Raw genomic sequence first — 21,439 nt, forward strand, 5'->3', positions numbered from 1 at the left:
GCTCCAGGGACACTGGGAGGACGGCTGTGCGCCAGGGGGAGGACAGGCCCAGGGAACTGACTCTCCAGGAGGCACTCACTAATGTCCTGGGGACTTACCAACAATCCCAGGACAAGGTGGGCCAGATCCTTGCCAACATGCAGGAGAACAAGCGGCTGCCGGAGGAACACCATCAGGGGATCAGGGAGGATGTGCAGGCCCTCAACACCACCATGATATCTTTAGCAGGGGTGCTGGCAGGCATGGCCAACATCATGAGGGAATGGACAGCACACCAGCGGGCCTCTACCACTAGCCAGCCTACTGACCAGCCAACCACATCTGCTGCAGCTAGTGGACAGGAGGCCCTGCCACAGGACCCATTTGCCACCAGAACCCCTCTCCCTGCAGAAGGTGAACCACCCCACAAACGTTCTCTGCGACCCAGAAAGCAGCCAAAGACACTAGCCAAGACCAAGACCACGGCCAGGAAATGAGACCCTCCTGAATGTCCCCCTTGTGTCCCACCGTGTCACCTTGTCCACTTTGAACTGCCTTTGCTCCCCTTCCTATGGCCATGGGACACTGGACCTGTGCTACAAACAGAATGGAACCATATCCTGGACTTTCCTCTACCACTAGTCCATTCTTTTGCACTTTCCCGTCAATTATTTTCACTAGAATAAACCACCCTTCAACATAACTTGACTGATAGTGTTTAATGTGATGAGAATGTGCATTTATGCAAAAAGTCACATCATGTGCAAATGATCTTAAAACTGTTATAACATACAATTAATGACCTGTAGCTGTCTGTAGTCATCACATCAGTACACTGTTGTAATATCACCAATATCACAAAATGAGAAGCCATTGGTGACAGTAAGTAGAGATGCAAAGGAAGTGAATGCCATCCCTCTACAGCCACACAGATAACACAATAGTCAGAGGAATGGTCCGTTACACTGTCTCACCTGTGTGTCATTAGAAGCATTGAGATATAACTGATGTTCTGTTGTCCACATCCTCATCCTCTGCCTCCTCATCCTCACTGTCCTCCTGGTCCACTGCTGCCACAGGGGCATTTCCAGTCTCCTCCTCCTGCAGATAAGGCACATGCCATCTGAGGGCCAGGTTGTGCAACATGCAGCATGCCACTACTATCTGACAGACCTTCTCGGGTGAGTAGCACAGGGATCCACCTGTCAGATTCAGGCATCAGAATCTGACCTTCAGGAGGCCGAAGGTCCTTTAGATGATTCTTCTGGTTCCACCCATGTGCATCATTTTAACGATTCTCAGCCCCCGTCCTTGCATTCCTCACAGGGGTCAGGAGCCATGATAGTTTTGGGTAGCCTGAGTCACCTGCAAGTATTGAGGGACAAACATTAGCCTTACACAATGGTATGGGGTTAACAGTAGAAGGCATACACTGACATACATTGGGTGGGCCACACTCTGTGCCTCTGTAGTTGTGCCATCAGCTGTGGGATGCTGCTATTCCTCAGAACAAAGGCGTCATGCACTGACCCAGGATACTTGGCAGTGACGTCAGAGATGTACTAGTCCACCAGGCATACCATTTGCACATTGAGTGAGTGGAAACTCTTCCAATTCCTGAACACCTGTTCATTCTGGCGGTGGAGGAACAAATGCAATATGTGTTCCTTCAATCGCCCCAACAATATTTGGTATCTGTCCCATTGCATAGAATCCTGCCTTCACAGTGGCCAAATCTTCCACCTGGGGGAACACCATGTAGCTGCACATGTGTTTGACCAAGGCAGACAGAACCCTTGCTAGCATGATTGAGAACTTTGGCTGTGACATTCCTGCTGCCAAGCCCACTGTCACTTGGAAGACCCATTTGCCAGGAAACGGAGCACTGATAGGACTTGCCCAAAAGGGGGGGATCCCAGTGGATTGACCGATAGCTGATATCAGATCAGGCTCCAATTGGGCACACAGCTCTGTGATTGTGGCCCTGTCCAGTCTATAGGTGAGTATTATGTGCCTCTCTCCTCCAGTGTAGCCAAGTCCACAAGGGGTCTGTACACGGGGGCTTGTCTCCTCTTCCTATTCATCCACAGTGGTAGGTATCTAAGGGACACAAGAGTGAGTAGGCTGTCACAATTTGTGCAATGGAACCACCACCTCAGTGTACATAGAGCATTAATGTGATGGGACAGTGGGAATACCAATGTATGTGCAATCATCAGCAAAGATGCAGTTATGGATTATCTGAATGTTGGCCACCACCATTAAGTGGCGACCGCCTGTCCTGTATGTAGGGATAGGTAGAAGTGAGGTAACTCTGCTGACATTGGGCATCGTGGCGGAAGGCGGTCTCGCACCACCGTCCAATTCCTCATTAGCTAATATGGGGCTCTACGGAGTACAGTGGCCAATGGGGATCATCGGCGGCGGTGACGGTGTACACAGCCGCGGACGTGACCGCCATTTTCTGTCCATAACCTCACTTGATTCATGACTTTCCGCAGGACAACACCTACACTGCATGTGCTGCTGTGAAGTCTGTCTGGAACCTACCATGGCCCGTGTGACCAGGGAAAGGGCCCCTCCCTTCACTTCGGAGGACTTGGAGCGTTTGCGGAAGGGGTCCTACCCCAGTATGGACTGTTGTATGGGCCTCCAGACCAACAGGTGAGTACACCTTGGGCACAATGCATGTGCCAATGTTGCATGGAGATGTGTGTGCAAGCATTGTGTCATTTGGGGGGGGTGGTATGTCTGTTGCCAGTGTACATAGTGGGCGCCGGGTGATGTGTGTGCCAATGGAGATGGAAATGGGATTTGTGGGCCATATGTATGACAGGCTGGATTGTATGTGTAATGGTATCATTCAGTCCGTATTACCTCTGCAGGTCAGCACCCTTCAGAAGAAAGGATTGTGGCGTGCCATCGGCAAGGACATGCAGACCCTGGGGGTCTCCAGCAGGCGGAGTACCCACTGTTGGAAAAGGTTGGAGGACCTGAGACGCTGGGCATGGAAGGCCCAGCTGGGGATGGTCTCCCAAAGAGGAAGGGGTGCCTGTCGGAACCTGACCCCCCTGATGGCCCGCATACTGGCAGTGGCCTACCCAGAGCTGGATGGGTGCTTGAGAGCATCACAGCAGCCACAAGGGGGTGAGTACAGTGGGCGTAACTACAGTCATTGGTAGGTGGCATGGGATCCGGGTGGTGGTTGTGAGTCAGTGGGTGCCCCTTAAAGCCAGGTCAGACATTGCAGCGTTACCCAGCTCAAGGGTAATGGGTGTATAGCAAATTCAGGAAACCTAGTTAGTTTGTATTCCATATCAGACAGGGCTTAGTGGTTCTCAGAAGGGGTGCAGTTGGCAACTGAGGGAGCTGCATCCCACAGGACACAGGAGGGAGAGTCCACTGACACCAAGGGAACCAATGGGAGGGAGGGCGGGGAAAGCACTACGGTGGAGACAGGAGGTGACAACACTGACTCTGATTCCTCCTCCAATGGGAGCTCCCTGGTAGTAGCGGACACCTCTGGGACCACCCCTGCTCCAGGTACTGCCACCACCCCTGTACCAGTACCGCCCTCCCAGTAGCCCCTCACCGAGTTGCCCGGACCCGCTCACCCAGGAGGGTGGCATCTCCTTCACCCCAGGCACCTCATCCCTGTCCCAGTGAGCCCTGCTGCCCTGAGTGAGGAGGCAATTGACCTCCTGAGAACCATCTCTGTAGGGCAGTCAACCATAGTGAATGCCATCCAGAGGCTTGCATCCCAGATGCAGCAATGCAATGCATTCCTGGAGGGCATCCGCGATGGATTGGCGGCCCAACAGAGATTGTTCTAGGCTCTGTCCTCCTCTCTTATGGAAGCCCTTATCCCTGTTCCTACCATCCCCCCTCCAACTACCACTTGCCAGTCCCAGTCTCCTCAACCCCAACCCATCCCTTGCACACATACAGACAAGCATGCACACAAAACATCATACAAGAGTGGCACAGTCAAACACAGGCAGCACACTTCAGGCCACAAGCACTCACACAAACAACAGACAGTTGCACACACACCAACATTCACTACCTCCACTGTCTCCCCCTCCTCCGCACTCACACCTGCATGCACTGCTTCAACAGCCAGCACCACCATCACCACACCAAGCAGCACACACACCTCACTAGCATACACCTCCACAACATCCATTCACACGTCCCCTGTGTCCTCTCCCACCCGGTCTGCCCCCCCCCCCAAGGGACACAAACGCAGGCACTCAGACACCCAACAGCCATCCACCTCACATCAGCCAACTGCCCATGCACCTGCACCCAACTAGTCCTCCAACAACCACTCACTCAACCTTCACTACCATCCCTCCTCCCTCATCCCACCCCACCAATCCTAAAAAGCTTTTCATTGCCCAATTTGACCTCTTCACACCTCCTCCAATCCCCCATGCTGCCCATAAGAGCAAGGTCCTAACGACCCAGCCGAGCACCTCAGCCAAACAGTCCACGGGGACAGTGAAGGCACCTTCTAGTCGTGGAGGCAAGAAAATGAAGGTTCTCACTCCACCAGCCAGGAAAGGGAAAGATTCCACTCCACCAGCCAGGAAAGGGAAGGATCCCTCTCCACCAGCCAGGAAAAGGAAGGATCCCACTCCACCAGCCAGGAAAGGAAAGTATCCCACTCCACCAGCCAGGAAGGGTAAGGTTCCCACTCAACCACCAATGACAGCAGCGGTTTCCACTCAACCACCAATGACAGAATTGGTTCCTAATCTACCACCAATGACAGTAATGGTTCCCACTCAACCACCAATGACAGAAGAGGTTCCCACTCAACCACCAATGACAGTAATGGTTTCCACTCAACCACCAATGATAGGGAAGAGGTCCTCACCTCCAGCTGAGACACAGCAGCCCTCACCTCCAGCAGAGGCTGTCCAGGAGACACATCCCCCAGCAGAGACACAGCAGCCCTCACCTCCAGCAGAGGCTGCCCAGTAGACACCTCCTCCAGCAGAGACAATGCAGCCCTCTCCTCCAGCAGAGGGCATGTAGGCCACCCTCCAGGGACTGTTGGACAAGGACAAGGAGCCCCCTCCAGAAGCAGTGGGTGAGTTCCCACTTCAGAGACTGTGACCTTGCAGACCCCAGCATTGGAAAATTGACATGGAGCCCCCTCAGAAGCAGTGGGTGAGTTCCCCACTTCAGAGATTGTAACCTTGCACTCCGCAGCATTGGGTAATGGGCATGGAGTCCCCTCCAGAACCAGTGAGCGAGTTCCCCACTTCAGAGACTGTGACCCCAGCATTGGGAAAATGGCATGGAGCTCCCTCCAGAACCAGTGGGTGAGTTTTCCACTTCAGCTAAGGTGCCCCCCACCCCCATTCCCCTGAGGTGCCTGCCAACTTCCAACATGTTGCCTCTGCACAGTACGGTGCCGTGAATGTCAGGATCAAGATGGGGCTTGCACGCTGCCCTGTGGAAATGTGGGCCTTTTGTACTTTGTACTGGGCATTAGCCCTTTCTGGACAATGCTTCGTATAAAATATTTGTGGTTGTTGTCATGGGAATACATTTTCAATTCTGCCTTACTGTTGTCCTTGCATTATTATGACGTGTGTCCTGTGACATTGTTCTTTGTCTGCAGTTGGTTGTGTGTATGGTGTGTGTGTGAACGGTGTGTGTTGTGCATGTGTGTGTGTCTCTCCTTATCCTCCCTCCCTCCTTTGTGTGCTAGGTGGCTGTACTCACCATCATTGTCTTCATTGGCATTGGTTTTCCAGGTGGAGCATGGCATAGAAAAGAATTGGGAAGACCTGCAGTTCAGTTTTCATGGCGACATTGATCTTATCTATTTCTCCAAAGATGATCCTTCTGTCTTCTGTGTTGTGTTTCCACCAGGCCTTTGATAGCGTTTGTACCGCCGCGGAAATCAAGGCGGTGTGCTGTGTCATAATATGGTGGGCGGTACTTTGTCTTCCGCTTGGCTGTTGATGGCTACAGCCGTAGTCAATGGTGTTAACGCCCTGGCAGTTAGTGTGGTACATTGGCTGTCTATTGGAGTTATCACCTCCATGGTCATAATTTGGCAGTAATTACTGCCAGCCTGTTAGCTGTATTACTGCCAGCCTGCTGGCGGTATCACCGCCAGCCTGTTGGGGGTATTACCGCCACTTTAAAAGTCACCGCCAGTGTCATAATGACTACCTAAGTCCCCAACTGATTTGAATTCTGACAAGGTTTTTTTTGTACAGTTGGATGGCTGAAAAGGTTGGTGGTGGCGGACACCTCTGGGAACACCCCTGCTCCAGGTACAGCCGCCACCCCTGTACCAATACCGCCCTCCCAGTAGCCTCTCACCGAGTTGCCTGTGCCCGCTCCCCCAGGAGGGTGGGCATCTCCTTCACCCCAGGCACATCATGCCCTGTCCCAGTGAGCCCTGTTGCCCTGAGTGAGGAGGCTATTGACCTCCTGAGAACAAACTCTCTGTAAGGCAGTCAACCCCATTCTTCCTGCCCTCAGTGAGCTAGTGTACCATACTTGCCAACATTTTTCACTTGGTAAGAGGGAGATTTTAAAACAAAAAAAACTGAGGATTTGATTTTCCCCATTGACTTACATTGAAAAAGAGGAGATTTTATGCAGGAGACCGATAAAATAAAGCCCTGTAGGGGTTAAAATATTCTGAGTCTTTCTGAATCAGGTCTGTTGGCATGTATGGTGGTTTTGCGACTGCCTCTTTCTTCTGCCCTCAGTGGTCTGTTATTTTGCCACAGCCTCCTTTGCCTGTCCTGCATGATTGGTTTATTGCCCCTGCCCCCTTTTCCGCTGCCCTTCATGGTCTGATGTGCTGACCCTGCCCCTCCCGCTTGGCCAGAGTGTTCAACTTGTTGCCTCTGCACCCTCCTCCCTGTCCTCGATTATTTGAGTCCGTGCCCTTGACCTTTGTCTTTCCATAGTATTCTAATGAACAACCAGATTGCTAACAACAGTGTGGCACACCTGCCATCATCTTGATGTAATCAAAACTGTAATACCTAAAGCATTTCCTTTAAAAATTATAAAAATGAGAGGGTCTTATTCCCATAGAACTTATGGTTAGTGCTCTAAAAACAAAAATGAGGACATATTTTCTGAGTTCTCAAATATCTGCAAAACATTTTTAAATATTTTGCTATCTTTATGTTTTTCTATCCAGTTGATCACTCGATTATATGTTACACGTGTTAATGCTGAATTTTACTAACGAATATTCATGTATTCTGAGTGTTGAATTTGCATAGAAAATAAATTAATGTAGAAAAAACCAGTGCATGCATTTGAAGTTGCGCCTACTTGAGTGGCCTCCAATGTTCACTAAGTGTACATATTAAAGGCTTATTAATGTAAAATGTTGAGCTTATGTTTTATTAATGTAGAAGTATGTCACATCAAGGGTTATGCATTATGTATTAGCATTATTAAACATGGGCCTTAATTTAGCGAGGTCTTGGGCCTAGTTGTATTGCTTAGGCGACAAATAAAATGGCTGCTTAGAGAATTAAATTGTGATTTTCCACTGTACTGACCAAGTGTTCATGGCTGAAATTCTTTCTCATGAGGAATGCTTGCTAGAATATGTTGTACTAGTTAGGGATACAATGTATAACATAGTATGTGTGGGAATGACCTTCCCAGGAGAAGACAATGGATGCACTGACTCAAGTATAAGCCTTTAAAATATGGATACCTGGCAAGCCCAACGATGGGAACAGTAGAAGAGCCAATCATCGACATGTGAACTGTAAATTCATAGATTTGGGATTCTATTTTCATTGGACTAAATGCAAACATGTGATTCCTTATCCAATAGCAACGTGGGAAGTAGCTTTAGGAAATCTAACTTGGTCAGACTGCACCAAGAGGCGATGCGCCATTGTCCCCAGTCTTATTGAGTGTTTAGTTATTATTCTTTTCCAAACTGCATGAAGAGACTTTGCTTTTCCTGAACTTTAATGCTGAATTCCGATGTCTTGCTGAGCGAACTGATGTCCAATTGACAAAGACTGTCAATGGCAAGGTATAAAATGATGTTACTGATTCTTATCTCTATTTGCTTTTGTTCCTAGGTACCAATCACTATTTTGATAAAGCAATAGTTAGATGTTTTCCAAATTTGTTTTGACTAAATTGTTTTGCCAAACATGCTATTCTAATCTGAAGTTAGTTGGGGTTCTCACTGATGATTCTCGCTACATGTCATAACAGTTGATGTCTTTTCTTTGCTAAAATCTCAGTGTACATCATTTCGTTTGCACAGTTATTTGTGCTTTTAATTTGTACTGTAACCTTAGATTGTGTAGTGGCCCAAACTTTGATTAGATTGCGATTCTTTAGGCCCTTTGGTCAGCCAGTATTGTTTCTGAATGCTTTTCATTGATTTTAAGAATAAGGCCCTCATTATAACATTGATGGTAAAGGCCACCTACTGCCACGGCGACGGCCGCCAACATACCAGCGCCGTAGCTACCAACCGTCCACCAAAATATGACCATAGCCGGAATCCTGCCAGAAGGCTGGCGGAATTCCGGCTACGGTCATGGCGGCGGATGGTGGTAAGGTGGCTCCGGCAGGAGACGGGACGCGGCACTGCTGCCAGCAGAAGAATCCACCAGCGGAACACCACCAGGCCGTATCATGGGTCATGATACGGTCGGCAGCGTTCTACTGGCGTGGCGCTGCTGCTGGCAGCAGTCCTGCGTCCGTCTCCTGCCGGAGGACCCCCTGCAAGCAGGTAAGTCAGTTTCTCCAATAGGGGAGTGGGGTGGGGGGTGTTATGTGTGTGGGGGGGGTTGTGTGTGACTGTTTTTGTATGCGTGCATGCAGGTGTGAGGCGTGTGGAATGTGTGTGTGCATGAATGGGTGTGAGTGTACGAGTATGTTGTGTCGTGTGAATGTGTGTGTGAGAGAATGTATGTTAGTGAGTGTTGCTGTGTGTGTATGAATGTATGCATGCGTGGGTGAATGTGAGTATGCATGTGTGTATGAGTGTGTATGTCTGTACGTGTAGGTGTGTATATGTCTGGGGAGGATGGAAGGGGGAGGACTGTGGAAAGGGAGAGGGGGCAGGGGAGACCCCGATCGTTGTCAGGGAAGGAATTCGCTGGCACTGATAGTGCCTATCGCCATGGTTTTCGTGGTGGTACAAAAGCCACGGAAACCACAGCGGTGGGTGGGGTCATATTGCCGTGGGCAGCCTAGTGAGGGGTTACCGCAGTGGCGGTCTGTGCTGTGGGCGGCCTAGTGAGGCATTACCGCAGTGGCGGTCTGTGTGTTACATTGGCGGTTTGGCTTTAGCCAAACCACCAATGTCATAATATGGCGGTATGTACCGCCAGCCTGTTGACGGTACTACCGCCCCTGTAACACCTACCGCCAGGGTCGTAATGACCCCCTAAGTTACGTGACATTAGCATTGTTAATATAGGGAAATAAACATTTGAACTTTTACCTAAAGGCGTGTTTATTCATGGCCGTGAGGCAATGGTGTGTATAAATTACTGACTCCTAATGATCATTGATGTCATTGATTGTTATTATTATTGATTTGTATTGGTACGAGGTTACATGGTGGGAACTACTTGAAGCGCAGTCAAAAGGTCCATCGACATACAATACATTCCATTATAAGTTAGCTTAATAAGGTCTGACGTGCTAACAGAGATTGTAGCTGAGATTAATGGTTTGTCTCCTTAAGAGCCCATCGTAAAGGCCCTGTACATGGCTAGTCTCCTTAAGAGCCCATCATAAAGGCCCGGTACATGGTTTGTCTCCTTAAGAGCCCATCATAAAGTCCAGAGATAGGTAGTAGAGTATTTGGTCCCAGAGACAGTAAGTGAGGAAAAACTGGTGTTCCCAGAAATTGTAGTGGGGTAAGGGTTAATATCATACAAAGAGCAGAATAATTCACAGATTTGGTGAAATGGGTGAAAGTCTGGATTTTTTCATATTTGATGATGCAAAGTGGAAAGAAAATGTGCCCCTAGGTACTTAAAATGACTTTATCAAAACCTTGGAGCTTGCCAATGATTGTTTGAAGACGTTCTTGGTGTTCTAGTGACAGTGTGAATGAAGTAGGTTTTGCGCTTGCACAGCTTATGCAAATCGCAGGTGAATTGCGAGGTTTGTGAGTGTTTAGGGAGTTTACATGCTCCAAATGAAGTTGTAGAAGTAGTGTGCCTATTCCAAAGTGTGAGGGGAGGGAAGTCACCAAACTTCACATGTGTGTGGTGCTTTGGGCTCAAAAATTGTCCACATGGCTCTTGGTATACGGACCGTGCATGGTCTAAGACTCCGGAGTATATTGAAAAGCGTATGAGACACTTGAATACTTTTTAAGTGCCTCATTTGCATCGTTTTTTGATGCAAAAGCGGCGCAAACTTACAAAATACAATTGTATTTTGTAAGTTTGCACCGCTTTTGCGTCAATAAGCGGCGCAAATGGGCGCTAAAAAAGTATAAATACGGGTCCTGGTTTCTGTTGTAATTTGTCTGGGTTAATAGGTGGATCAGGCATGGTCGACAAATCAGAGTGTAAGTCAAAGTGCGTGAAATAATTTTCAACTGAGATTTGGCGAGTCTTATGTGCACCGGGACGGACCCACTGATAAGTTGAGAGTAAAATACGTGGGTCGAATTTTGCTTGCAGATTAGGGAAACTGAGAAAGACAGAGTAGCTGCTAGATCAAAACTCCGTCTGTAAAAAATCTGTAAGGTTTCTGAAGCAGTTGTGTTACGTTACCTGTAGTAAACGGACAAATTGGGTTTTGATTTTGTTTAGTGCTTGCAATAATTTTGCATAAGTCTAGTGTGAATCGGAGTTTAGCGGACAAGCCGCAAGACTTTGTCATCCACTATATGTGTGAATGTGATGTCCTTGGAGCCACGCTGGTATAGGTTGGTTAGTGAGAAGGGTCGCGCACGGATTGGCAGACGACCGTGAAGCACAATTGGTTGAGAAGGTGGGTGAAGAGAATTCTGGGATATTAAAAGTCTCTTCCTGATTTGATTTTGAATAACATAAAGGTTGCAGAAATTAAATTTTTCAAAGCTTTAAAGAGTGCTTAAGGGGAGATAAGTACAATATAGTATGGTAGATATTGCACAACCAGAAGGTACACCAGCTTACACTGTCATTGAAGAAAAGGGTGGTGAGCCATGTCTTTGGCTGAAACAGTAGTGCAAAGTGACAGAGAAAGATGGGGGTTTAGCGTTTCCTGCCCATGGAACATTTAATTTGAGGAGCTTAGAGAATTTGAGGAGGGTGCTATATGATCTGAAATTCCCTCAAAGACCAGCACAGTTCGAGGCATTAGCAATCTGTGAATTTGTAGCCGGACAGCAACAGCAGCAGTCGTTTGAGAGGAGAATGAAAAAGGCAAACAAACACTAGTGGAGGCTAGATGGGACAGTGATCAGAGGTTTTGGAGAACAAGACTTTGCAGAGGATTAAGTTGTTTCCTGCAATTACCTAGGACGGTGAGAGAGAAGGAAGGAAAGCCACTAGGAAGACAAATAGAAACCCTTCCAAGAGTAGAGAGTGGAAACCAAAGGAGTCTCGAGGATCCGTCACACTTGAGGAAGAGTCAAACAATGATGAGTTTATTTTGCAGTTATTGAGAAATTGTCCCCCACCATATGCAGCACAAGAGAGTGGTCCAAGCACTAGTGTTAACCCTTCATCTCCAAAGCAGATTAACGTGACAATGAGTCCAGTGCAGATTAATCCTAGTATGACACCGAGCCCAATACAGAGCAGCCTTAATGCACCTTCTACACCGGTAGCACAAAATCAGGTGCCACAGTCGAATGTCCCGAGAATTTACCCTGATGTACCTATTGTGGAAACTGTCACAAACCTAATAGTGACAACAGGACAGGTTCTCCTGAAAACGATATTGGCTCAGACAGAGCCAACTCTACTTTTACTGCCCCAAGTGCAGTCACAAGCAATGCCAAAGTGCACTCCGATAATGAGGACACAGTCAGATAGGTCTGTACTGATAAGCCAGAATACAGGAATTATGCACCCACAGAACTTGATTGCCAGACCAAGCCCAAATGCTGTATCTGTACTTGTCACCATTGGTCCAATTGTACTTTTGCTTGAAAAAGAGAATAACAGTGCAAGTGGACAGAGAGTCCTGAGTCAGAATACAATGAGGGAAGGACTTGATGAGAATACTTGAGTTGTCTCTCCTATAGAACAGACCTTTGACGGATCAAAATCATTGCTAGACCTTAGCCCATTCGGAGTTCCTCCGGATACTGTAATAGGGTCAAATGTTAGTCAGAGCCTGAAATTACTGACACCTCTGTCTCCAGATGTAGTTGTGCAACCGATACAACATGCCCAGGCCAACAACATTTTGTTGCAAAGTTTGACTGCCCAATAATTGACTGAATGGTCGGGCAAGCTGAATACCCCACAGAGTACTCCTAGGGGAGAGGGGTACTTGAACTTTATGAGACTAGGGATGGAAGCGGGTGAGTTCATTGAAGTAACTAATGGTGTGAACAGACTAGAGTCCTACCCAGAAGCAGAATTGAGATATCTGTACCCGAAAATTTCAAAGGAAGTGAGCAATGTGCATCAGAGGCTAGCAGATTTGGCAGATAAGTACAGCATAGAAATAGAGAAAACAAAGCATTTGAAAAAGAGTTACAGGTTAGATTTCGACACAAAAGATTTTGAACACATGAGATCTGCAGGAATGAAGGCACACCTTAGGGAGTTACTCCAAAGTGTCCAGACATGGGGAGCATTAGAAAAATGGGAAGGCAGATGAGTAAAGAAAAGAGATAAAAGAAAAAGGGATTCTGCGGATCTGTCTGCAAAGGTGCAGCAGAGTAAGGATCCAGTGAAAGGGTTACCAATGATAGAGATTCCAGGAGGGAATTTTTTCCATGTCCCTTGGAGCAGAAGTGTCATTCTGTCCTTTACAAATTACTATCCTAGGTTGAGGGAGAATCTAGTAGAATGGTACCAGCAGATAGACAGGTTTGTGAAACTTGCAAAATGCCTGTGGGAGGACTTGAACACTCTCTTAGAAATAGTAGTTCCAGCTGATTTATGGATGGAGTGCAAGAGGAGTATAGATTGCCCAACAAAAGAACCAGAGAGAGATCCGGCTACAGGTGCGCCATCTCCTGAGGTAATGAAATATTATTACAAAGTGATAGGATTTTTAGAAAATTAGAATTTTGCCAAAAAACAGTGACTGTCAGAGAAGAGGCAGGACAGCTCACGAAGCAAAGGAGTCGATACATGCATATTACGAGAGATTGTTGCAGGCATTTAAGCATTACAGTGGTAAAGAGACAATAGAGCTTGAAAGACATGATTAATTTTGTGTTTAGATTTGTGGAAGGATTGAGTCCTGAAATCAGCCAGATGATTGAGTCATTTGATTTGCTGGCAAGCAAAGCAGATTGATGAGGTATTGCAGTATGCAAAGTCCTGCAGTGATGAGATTGAATTGAAACAGAGAAAGCTGAAGGAAAAGGCGATGGTGATGCAGATTAAAGTGGCACAAACAGGCATGCAGGGGACTTTTCTACAGCAGCAGCAGGGAATTATGTCATTTCAAAATCAGACGAGGGGTAGAGGTCGCGGAGGAATTGTTAATGGAAACCGTAGTCTCGACTTGGGAAGTGTAGTGGTTCAGAATGATGTGGAGTGAATGAAGAGATTTTTGCCTTGTCACCCTTGCGGAGCAGTCGAACATTGGAAGCGGGAGTGTACGATAATGGTACAGGAAGGTGTTGTTCAGCAAACAAGTGACATCAATTAATTAAAAAATATGAGAGGACCGAGAATGAGATGTCATAATCCTACTTTTCATAACAATGTGAGTCAAACGCAAAATTTTCAACGCATGCAGCAGGTGCAAATGCCATGTGTACAAATGACACAGTTGCAGCCAATGCAACAGCAGGTTCAAATGGTACCTAGACAGCAAATTCAAATACCTCAAGCCCCAATACAACAGCAGCAGATGATGCTTCCTCAACAGGTCACAGGTCAGAAGTTTAGCCAAAGTAATAACCAATTCCCATTACACAGTGAGAATGGAATAAACAATGATAGGGTGAGCGAGAGTTTGGATAAAGAGGAATGTGTGCTCGCAGCTTCTTTAGAAGTAAATCAGAAAGGCTAATATGTGAAGGGAAAGGTAATGGGTCACAAGGTTTCATTCTTGGTTGACACCGGAGCGACACGCTCTACGTTGAGAACTGCAGAAGATCCAAACTTGCCCCTTACAGATAAGGCAGTCCATATTGTATTAGTGGAGAATCAGTATTTGACCAATCCAATCACAGAACCAGTTCAGGTTAAAATTGGCAACTTCAACGGATTGCACAAATTCGTAGTCTGGCATTCAAGGCTAGTATCCCTCCTGGGAAGGGGCTTGCTGGCAAAACCAGCTGTTCGATTACTTGTTCAAACAATGGAATCGAGATACAGATGAACAGTGATGGTGAGGATGACCCGGCTCCAGAGATCGAGTGTGAGACAATTAATGAGGAGTACCCCCTGATTAACTATTTTCAAGTATTCCCAGTAAAGGAGCTTCCTCCTGACTTGCGGGGAATGGTCAAAGAGAGAGTGTGCGATTTGACAGGGAAAGAGATTGGCCTGATAAAGTTCCTGTTAAGACAAACACATTTTTTCACAAGATTCCCCAGTATCACCTGCCACAGGACATCATTGTGAAGGTTGCTCATATAATTGCAGAATTTGTAAACCAAGTGGTCTTGAAAGAAGTGTTGAGCACTCCATGTAATTCACCAATAATGGGATTGAAGAAGCCCTGTGGGAAGGTTAGAATTGTCCAGGACTTGAAAAAAATAAATGACATTGTGATCAAATGTTGCCCCGTGGTGCCAAATCCAGCCATGATTCTGTTTCAGATTCCATGTGCTGCTGAATGGTTCACCGTCATAGACTTGTCACAAGCCTTCTTTTCTGTGCCTTTTCATGAGGATAGTCAATTTCTCTTTTGTTTCAAAATTTTGGACCGCGTTTACTGTTGGTATAGAATTCCTTAAGGGTTTTCAGAGTCATCTTCCATATTCAATCAGATCTTGAAAAAGATTCTGGAGTCATTGGAATTGCCTTTCCAATCAACATTGGTACAGTAGATTGAGGATGTGTTGATTGCATCTAAAATGAAGGAAGAGTGCATTTATGACAGGATTGCCTTACTGAACCATTTTGGAAAGAATGGTCATAAAGTCCCTCATTATGTCTTTGGAGCTAAAAACCGCCTACCACAGTGGCGTTGGCCAGCAAAAGACCGTCGCTGCGGCTACCATCCGTCTGCCATAATATGACCCCAGCCGAATTTCCGCCACAAGAAGGGTGGAAATCCGGCTGTGGTCATATTGGCGGACGGTGGTAAGGTGGTGCTTCTACCACTAGCAGCACCAAGTCAGTAGACCGCCGCCAGCCGTATTATGAAAAATAATACGGCCTTGCAGTGTTCTGCTGGCGGGCACTGCTGGCGGTATCAGCGCCCTGTCCCGTCCCCTGCCGGAAGACCCCCTGGATTCAGGTGAGTCGGGTTTCCGACAGGAGAGGTGCCTTGGGGCTGTTGTGTGTGTGTGTGGGGGTGTGTGCATGTATGTGTGTGTGTGTATGTGTGTGTGCGTGAATGCAAGTGTGTGTGTAGTGTTGTTTGCATGCGTGTATGCATGTGTGCGAAGGCGTGTATGCATTGAAATGTGAATGCATGTCTACGTGTCAAGTTTGAATGTGTGTACGGATTTGTGCATGAATGAATGGATGCATGCGTGTATGTGTGTGTGTATGTCTGTGTGACTGAGTGTGTGTCTCTGTGTGTGTGTGTGTGTTTATGGGGGAGGTTAGAAGGGAGGGGGACTGTGGATAAAAGGGGTTTGGGGGATGTCTGGGGAGTATTGGGAGGGGGCCTCCTATCAGTGACAAGGAAGGAATTCCCTGTCACTGATAGGGCCTACCGCCATGGTTTTTGTGGTGTTACGAACGCCACGAAAACCATGGCGGTAGGCAGGGTCATGATACCGCCGGCGGTACAATAGCGGTCGCCTGGCTGGAGATTGTTATCTCCAGCCCGGCGGCTGCTACAGCCATGGCGGTTGGAGTGATACATTGGCGTGCTGGCTTTAGCCAACCAGTCACTGTCATAATGTGGCAGTAAGTACTGCCAGCTTGTTGGCGGCACTACCACCACATTATCTCCAAGTGCCGGGGTCATAATGATCCCCAAAGTGTCTCCATTTAAATTACAATTCTGTTATGAAGAAGTGAAATACTTGGGTCACCAGATTGAGAAGGGAATAAGGAAAATATCCAGATAAAGGGTCACAGCCATATTGTAGATGAATCCCCCAGCCACACAGGAAGATGTCAGTATATTTTTAGGGATTGTAGGGACTACTGTCGCCAGTGGATTCCCAACTTTTGAGTCATTTCAAAACCATTGCAAAAGCTGACTCACAAAGAAGTCACTGATCCTCAAGTGTTAGATCAGGCCTGTATGAAAGCATTTTTTGAACTGAAAGAGAGTTTGTGCAAAGCGTGATGCGTGTTCCTTGTCTGTCTTGATGCAGGTCCATGGAGGTGTAAACCGCCCAGTAGCATATTTTTCAGCTACTTTGGACCCAGTTGCAGAAGTTTTACCAGGCTGCTTGTGTGCAGTTGCAGCGGTTGGGCAGAGCCTGGCATAGTGTGAAGGCATTGTGATGGGACATCCCCTGACTATTATGATCCCTCACCCCATTTAAGTGTTTCTTACAAGGACCAAAATGCAGTACTTGACAGGTGCCAGATTGACTCGCTATAAGACGAGTATCTTAGGGTCACCTAATGTGTCATTGAAAAGGTATACAGTGCTTAACCTGGCAACCTTACTTCCGAATTAAAATATTGAAATTGAAATATTTGAAGACATTGAGCATGATTGTCTTGAAGAAACTGATCTATGCACAAAACCGAGACCTGATATTAGAGACACTCGATTAGAAGAAAATGACCAAATTATCTTTGTGGATGGTTCCTGTCTAATAGATACTACAGGAGTACTGAGAGCAGGATATACTGTGTGCACAATTTCTGGTATACTGGAAGTGTCTTGGCTTCGAGGAGTATATTCTGCACAGGTAGCGGAACTGGTAGCCCTTACTAGAGCATGCCATGCTTCAGCTCAGCTTAAAGTTACCATCTGCACGGATAGCCAGTATGGATCTGGAATAGTCCATGACTTTGGCCAGTTGTGTTAACAGAGAGGTTTCATGACCTCTTCTGGTTCACCAGTAAGAAATGGTGAGAGACTTCAAGAGTTGTTGCCAACTATCCAAATGCCTGAAAAGATTGCCGTGGTGAAATGCAGTGCACATCTGAAATCGCGAGATATTGTGTCAATGGAAAATGGATACCCGGATAAAGTTGCAAGGTTTTGCACATTGAACTGAATATTATTCAAAGATAAATGAAAATTGTTACCTGAAGAAGATGAAACATGTCCAAGTTATGCATTGCATGTAATAGATACATTGGAAGAATGGAGAACACTGCAGAATAATGTTGACAGGGAAGAAAATCAAAATGAAATGTGTACAGCAACAGGATGAATTGTGAGTTTCAGAAGAGGATCAGTTGGTTTGGCTGAACAGTTTGTTGACTAAAATGGCTAGGTATTATCATGGTCAAGCACATGTTGGTGAGGGTGCAATTGGTTCAATCCAAGGTTTAGACAAGTTGCTGAAGCAGTTTGCCATTGTTGCGTCATTTGTCAACAAATGAACATGTGAAAAGGGACAGTGGTCAGTTTGAGCCACACTGGAAAAGCAGGAGGTCCATTCAACAGAATGCAAATGGATTTTATTGAGATGCCTGTATGTGGAGAATTGAGATATGTGTTGGTGATTGTCTGCATCTTTAGTCATAGGATTGAGGTGTACTATCCATGGAGAAATGACAGCCTCACAGTAGCGAAACTACTGCTTAGGGAACTGATACCACATTTTGGGTTTCCGATCTCTTTAGAATCAGATAGGAAAGTCACTTCAACAATGAAGTAGTCAAATTCCTATATGCAGCCTTGAATATTGCGCAGAAGTTGCATTCTAGTTACCACCCTGAAGCATCAGGACTAGTTGAACAGATGAATGGTACCTTGAAATCAAGAATGACGAAAATGTGTGTGTCTACGAATCTGAAATGGCCAGATGCACTTCTGTTAGTTCTGATGACAATGAGAAACACACCCGACAGGAAGACAGGATCGTCACTGCACGAGATCCCCGTGGGCAGAGCAATGAGGTTACCAGCGGTTCCTGCAAATGCTCTTGTGAGTTGATATGGTGTTGGACTACTGCAAAGGTCTGGCTGATGTAGTTTGCAATTTCTCTCAGCAGGTGGAAGCCACCACACTGCAACTGTCCCAAGATCAAGGACACAAACTGAGAGCTGGTGACAGGGTTGTCGCCTGAAAACACGTGAGGAAGACATGTTTGGAACCTTGGTGGAAAGGCCCTTTCCAGGTAGCTCTGATCACTACCACAGTTGTGAAATGCGCTTGAGTTCTAAACTGGATCCACACAAGCCATACTAGAAAAGTGGCATGTCCTCTGGACAATGAAGAGGAGCTGTTGAGAGTACCAACAACGACCAGACAAGTCTCAGAGCCAGAAAGAAAGGAAAGAGGGACTGAAACCTGATCTGAGCAAGTTGGGAACGGTTCAGTCATTCCTGTGACAGACATAGGAGAAGATCTCCAGGAGAGTGACAGTGAGACAATCCCAATTGAGGCAGTAGGAGAGTCTAGTCAGAGGAGGATTCTCCCAGAAGTAGATGAAGTTGAGAGACAAACAGAGCAAACGCCTGACCCCAAGGGGGAAGGAGTTGAGGCAGATCCAAGCCAATGTGGTCTGACTACTCCTGAACCAGTTGCAGGCCCTTCGAGAGAAAATCCTGCAGAGCAAGAAGAGGTTTCAAGTTCAACACTTAAAAGAGCATTGACCAAGGGTCCATTGAAAGGAGATAAGTGGCCGGAGTCACAAGCAAAGAGAAAGGAAGCAATTGTTATGACGACAATCAAAGAAGAAGTAGATACAACAAGAAGAGAAGATCTGAATGAAGGAGAATTGAATGGATATTGAAAGATGAATGGAAAGAGAATAGCAAGTCGAAGGTACCCTGGTCCTGAATGGGCATATACAACAACAAGTGAATTGCAAAGAGAATTTGTATCTTTTTGTTTTGATAGAGACATTCCAGGTCAATATTTTGGCACTGGAAGGAGAGAATAAACTGAACTGTTGAGACAAATTTGAGATGAGTGCAAAGAAAAAAAGAGACAATTAAAATTAATCAGAAAATACTTTTTGAAACCTGATTTGACAAGATAACTTGATTTGACAAGCTGCTAAACCTATTTTGACAAAGGATCCTGGAAGTGAGACTGAAAGCTGTAAATAACTGCTGAAAGAGGATTGAAGATATTTGTTATTGATTTTTGCTGCATAGTTACTAAATTATTCTCTTCTACTTTTTCTTTCTTTACAGATCATGAGTAACATTAGCAGGGTAGGAAGAACAGGTACTGTAAATATATGAGTATTTGTTAGGCAAATATGTGTGTGACATTGTGCTTGATATTGATTGTGGGAATGACTGTTCTTGACAAGAGTAAAGCCATCCATACTTCAGCTTTAGAGACAACTACTGCATTAACAGATATAGAAAGGTTTAGGTTAGATGAGAAGTATCTGCACGTAGATAATGCACAAGGGGAACTTTTGTCTAATATCTTCTATCGCCTATTGAGTGAGTATGTTGAGGCGATGGATGCAAGGAGTTACCTATCATAGTTTGCCCCTCACTTATGGGATAAGTTGTAGTCTGTTAAAAACAAGATTCTATAACCAGGAGTACATCCAGTACTTCTATTCTAACCATGGCGTTGTGTTTTTATTTGTCCCCATAATTAGATATCTGAGTAGAGTAGCTAAGGACAATGACATAGTATTAGTAAGAGGTTTCTTTGAACCTACATTAACTTTTGGCACGGCATATGCTCACAAGAAAAGAGCTTCTTAGATCAGACAGAAGCCAGGAGAAAGGAATTAAAGGAGAAGTTAGATAAAGGCTTAGAGAAAAGGGCTTTTAGAAATGATTATGCTTTTAGAGAAATAAAAACACAAGGGAAATTATCTTTAGATGTGCAACACGTAGCAAAGCTTCATATATATATGTATATAGACCTACATCTAGCACTGACACTTTATTTGTGGGAACGAGTGACTGCAAGCATGTGCTCTTGTTTCTGAGTAAATGGGCATTTATGTTTAATGGACAGGATCCAGCAATTCCTGGTATATATTACATTTATATTACATTTGTGGGCCTAATGCTTAATACTGTCTTTCGAGAGGATGGTATGGCACATGCTACTTGGGGATAGTTTTCCTAAAGATATTCCAATTTGATGACTTGAAAGGATTACTGAAAATGACTGAGTTACATCACTTTAAACAAAGGAGAGTCTCCTTCTGGTATAGTGGGAGATATATTTGGAGCAATGATTCCTTCAGTAGGAGTTGTTCTGAAATCTATAAAGATTCAAAAGTTGTCTACTATTGTGGATAACATGTTGACAAACTTTTCAGGAGCCATGGTCGTAATGGATACAGAAATGGCTGTAGTAACATCTATGACTCTTGAGAACCAAATTGCGTTAGACATTCTTTTAGCAAAGGATGGCAGAGTTTGCAAAATGCTTAATTCGAGGCATTGATGCTGGTATATTTCTGATAATAGCAAATAAATTAGAAGCTTGCTTACAAGTATGACTAATGAGAGTACTGATTTGAAAGAGTTGAAAGAACCAGGGCCCATATTTATACTTTTTTAGCACCGCATTTGCATCATTTTTTTACGCAAAAGCGGCACAAACTTACAAAATAAAATTGTCTTTTGTAAGTTTGTGCCGCTTTTGCGTCAAAAAGTGGTGCAAATGAAGCGCTAAAAAAGTATAAATACGGGCCCAGGTGTTTGGGAGAAAGTTGGCAAAGGATTTGTTTCAGTGGGAAATTGGCTCAGCAACATTGGGACAGGGATAATATTGAAAATAATACAGGGGATACTGATTATCGTGATTTGCATAATTGGAGCATGGGGAATATGTAAATTTTGTAGGATGATTAAATTAAAGAAAATGAAAAATGATCAGAGGAGGGAAGAAATGAAAAGGGAACATTTGTTTAGGGAAAATTCGAAGAGGGAACAGAGATTAAAGGGGTTAGAGTAAAGATGACAGAATTTTAGCTTAAGCAGAAAATTTGTATGGGAGGATTTAAGTGTGATGACACCTTTAGTCATCAAAGGAGGGATTGCTAACGCTGAATTTTACTAATGAATATTCATCTATTCTGAGTGTTGAATTTGTA

This window comes from Pleurodeles waltl, chromosome 11 (genome assembly GCF_031143425.1).
Source record: "Pleurodeles waltl isolate 20211129_DDA chromosome 11, aPleWal1.hap1.20221129, whole genome shotgun sequence".
Classification (NCBI taxonomy): Eukaryota; Metazoa; Chordata; class Amphibia; order Caudata; family Salamandridae; genus Pleurodeles; species Pleurodeles waltl.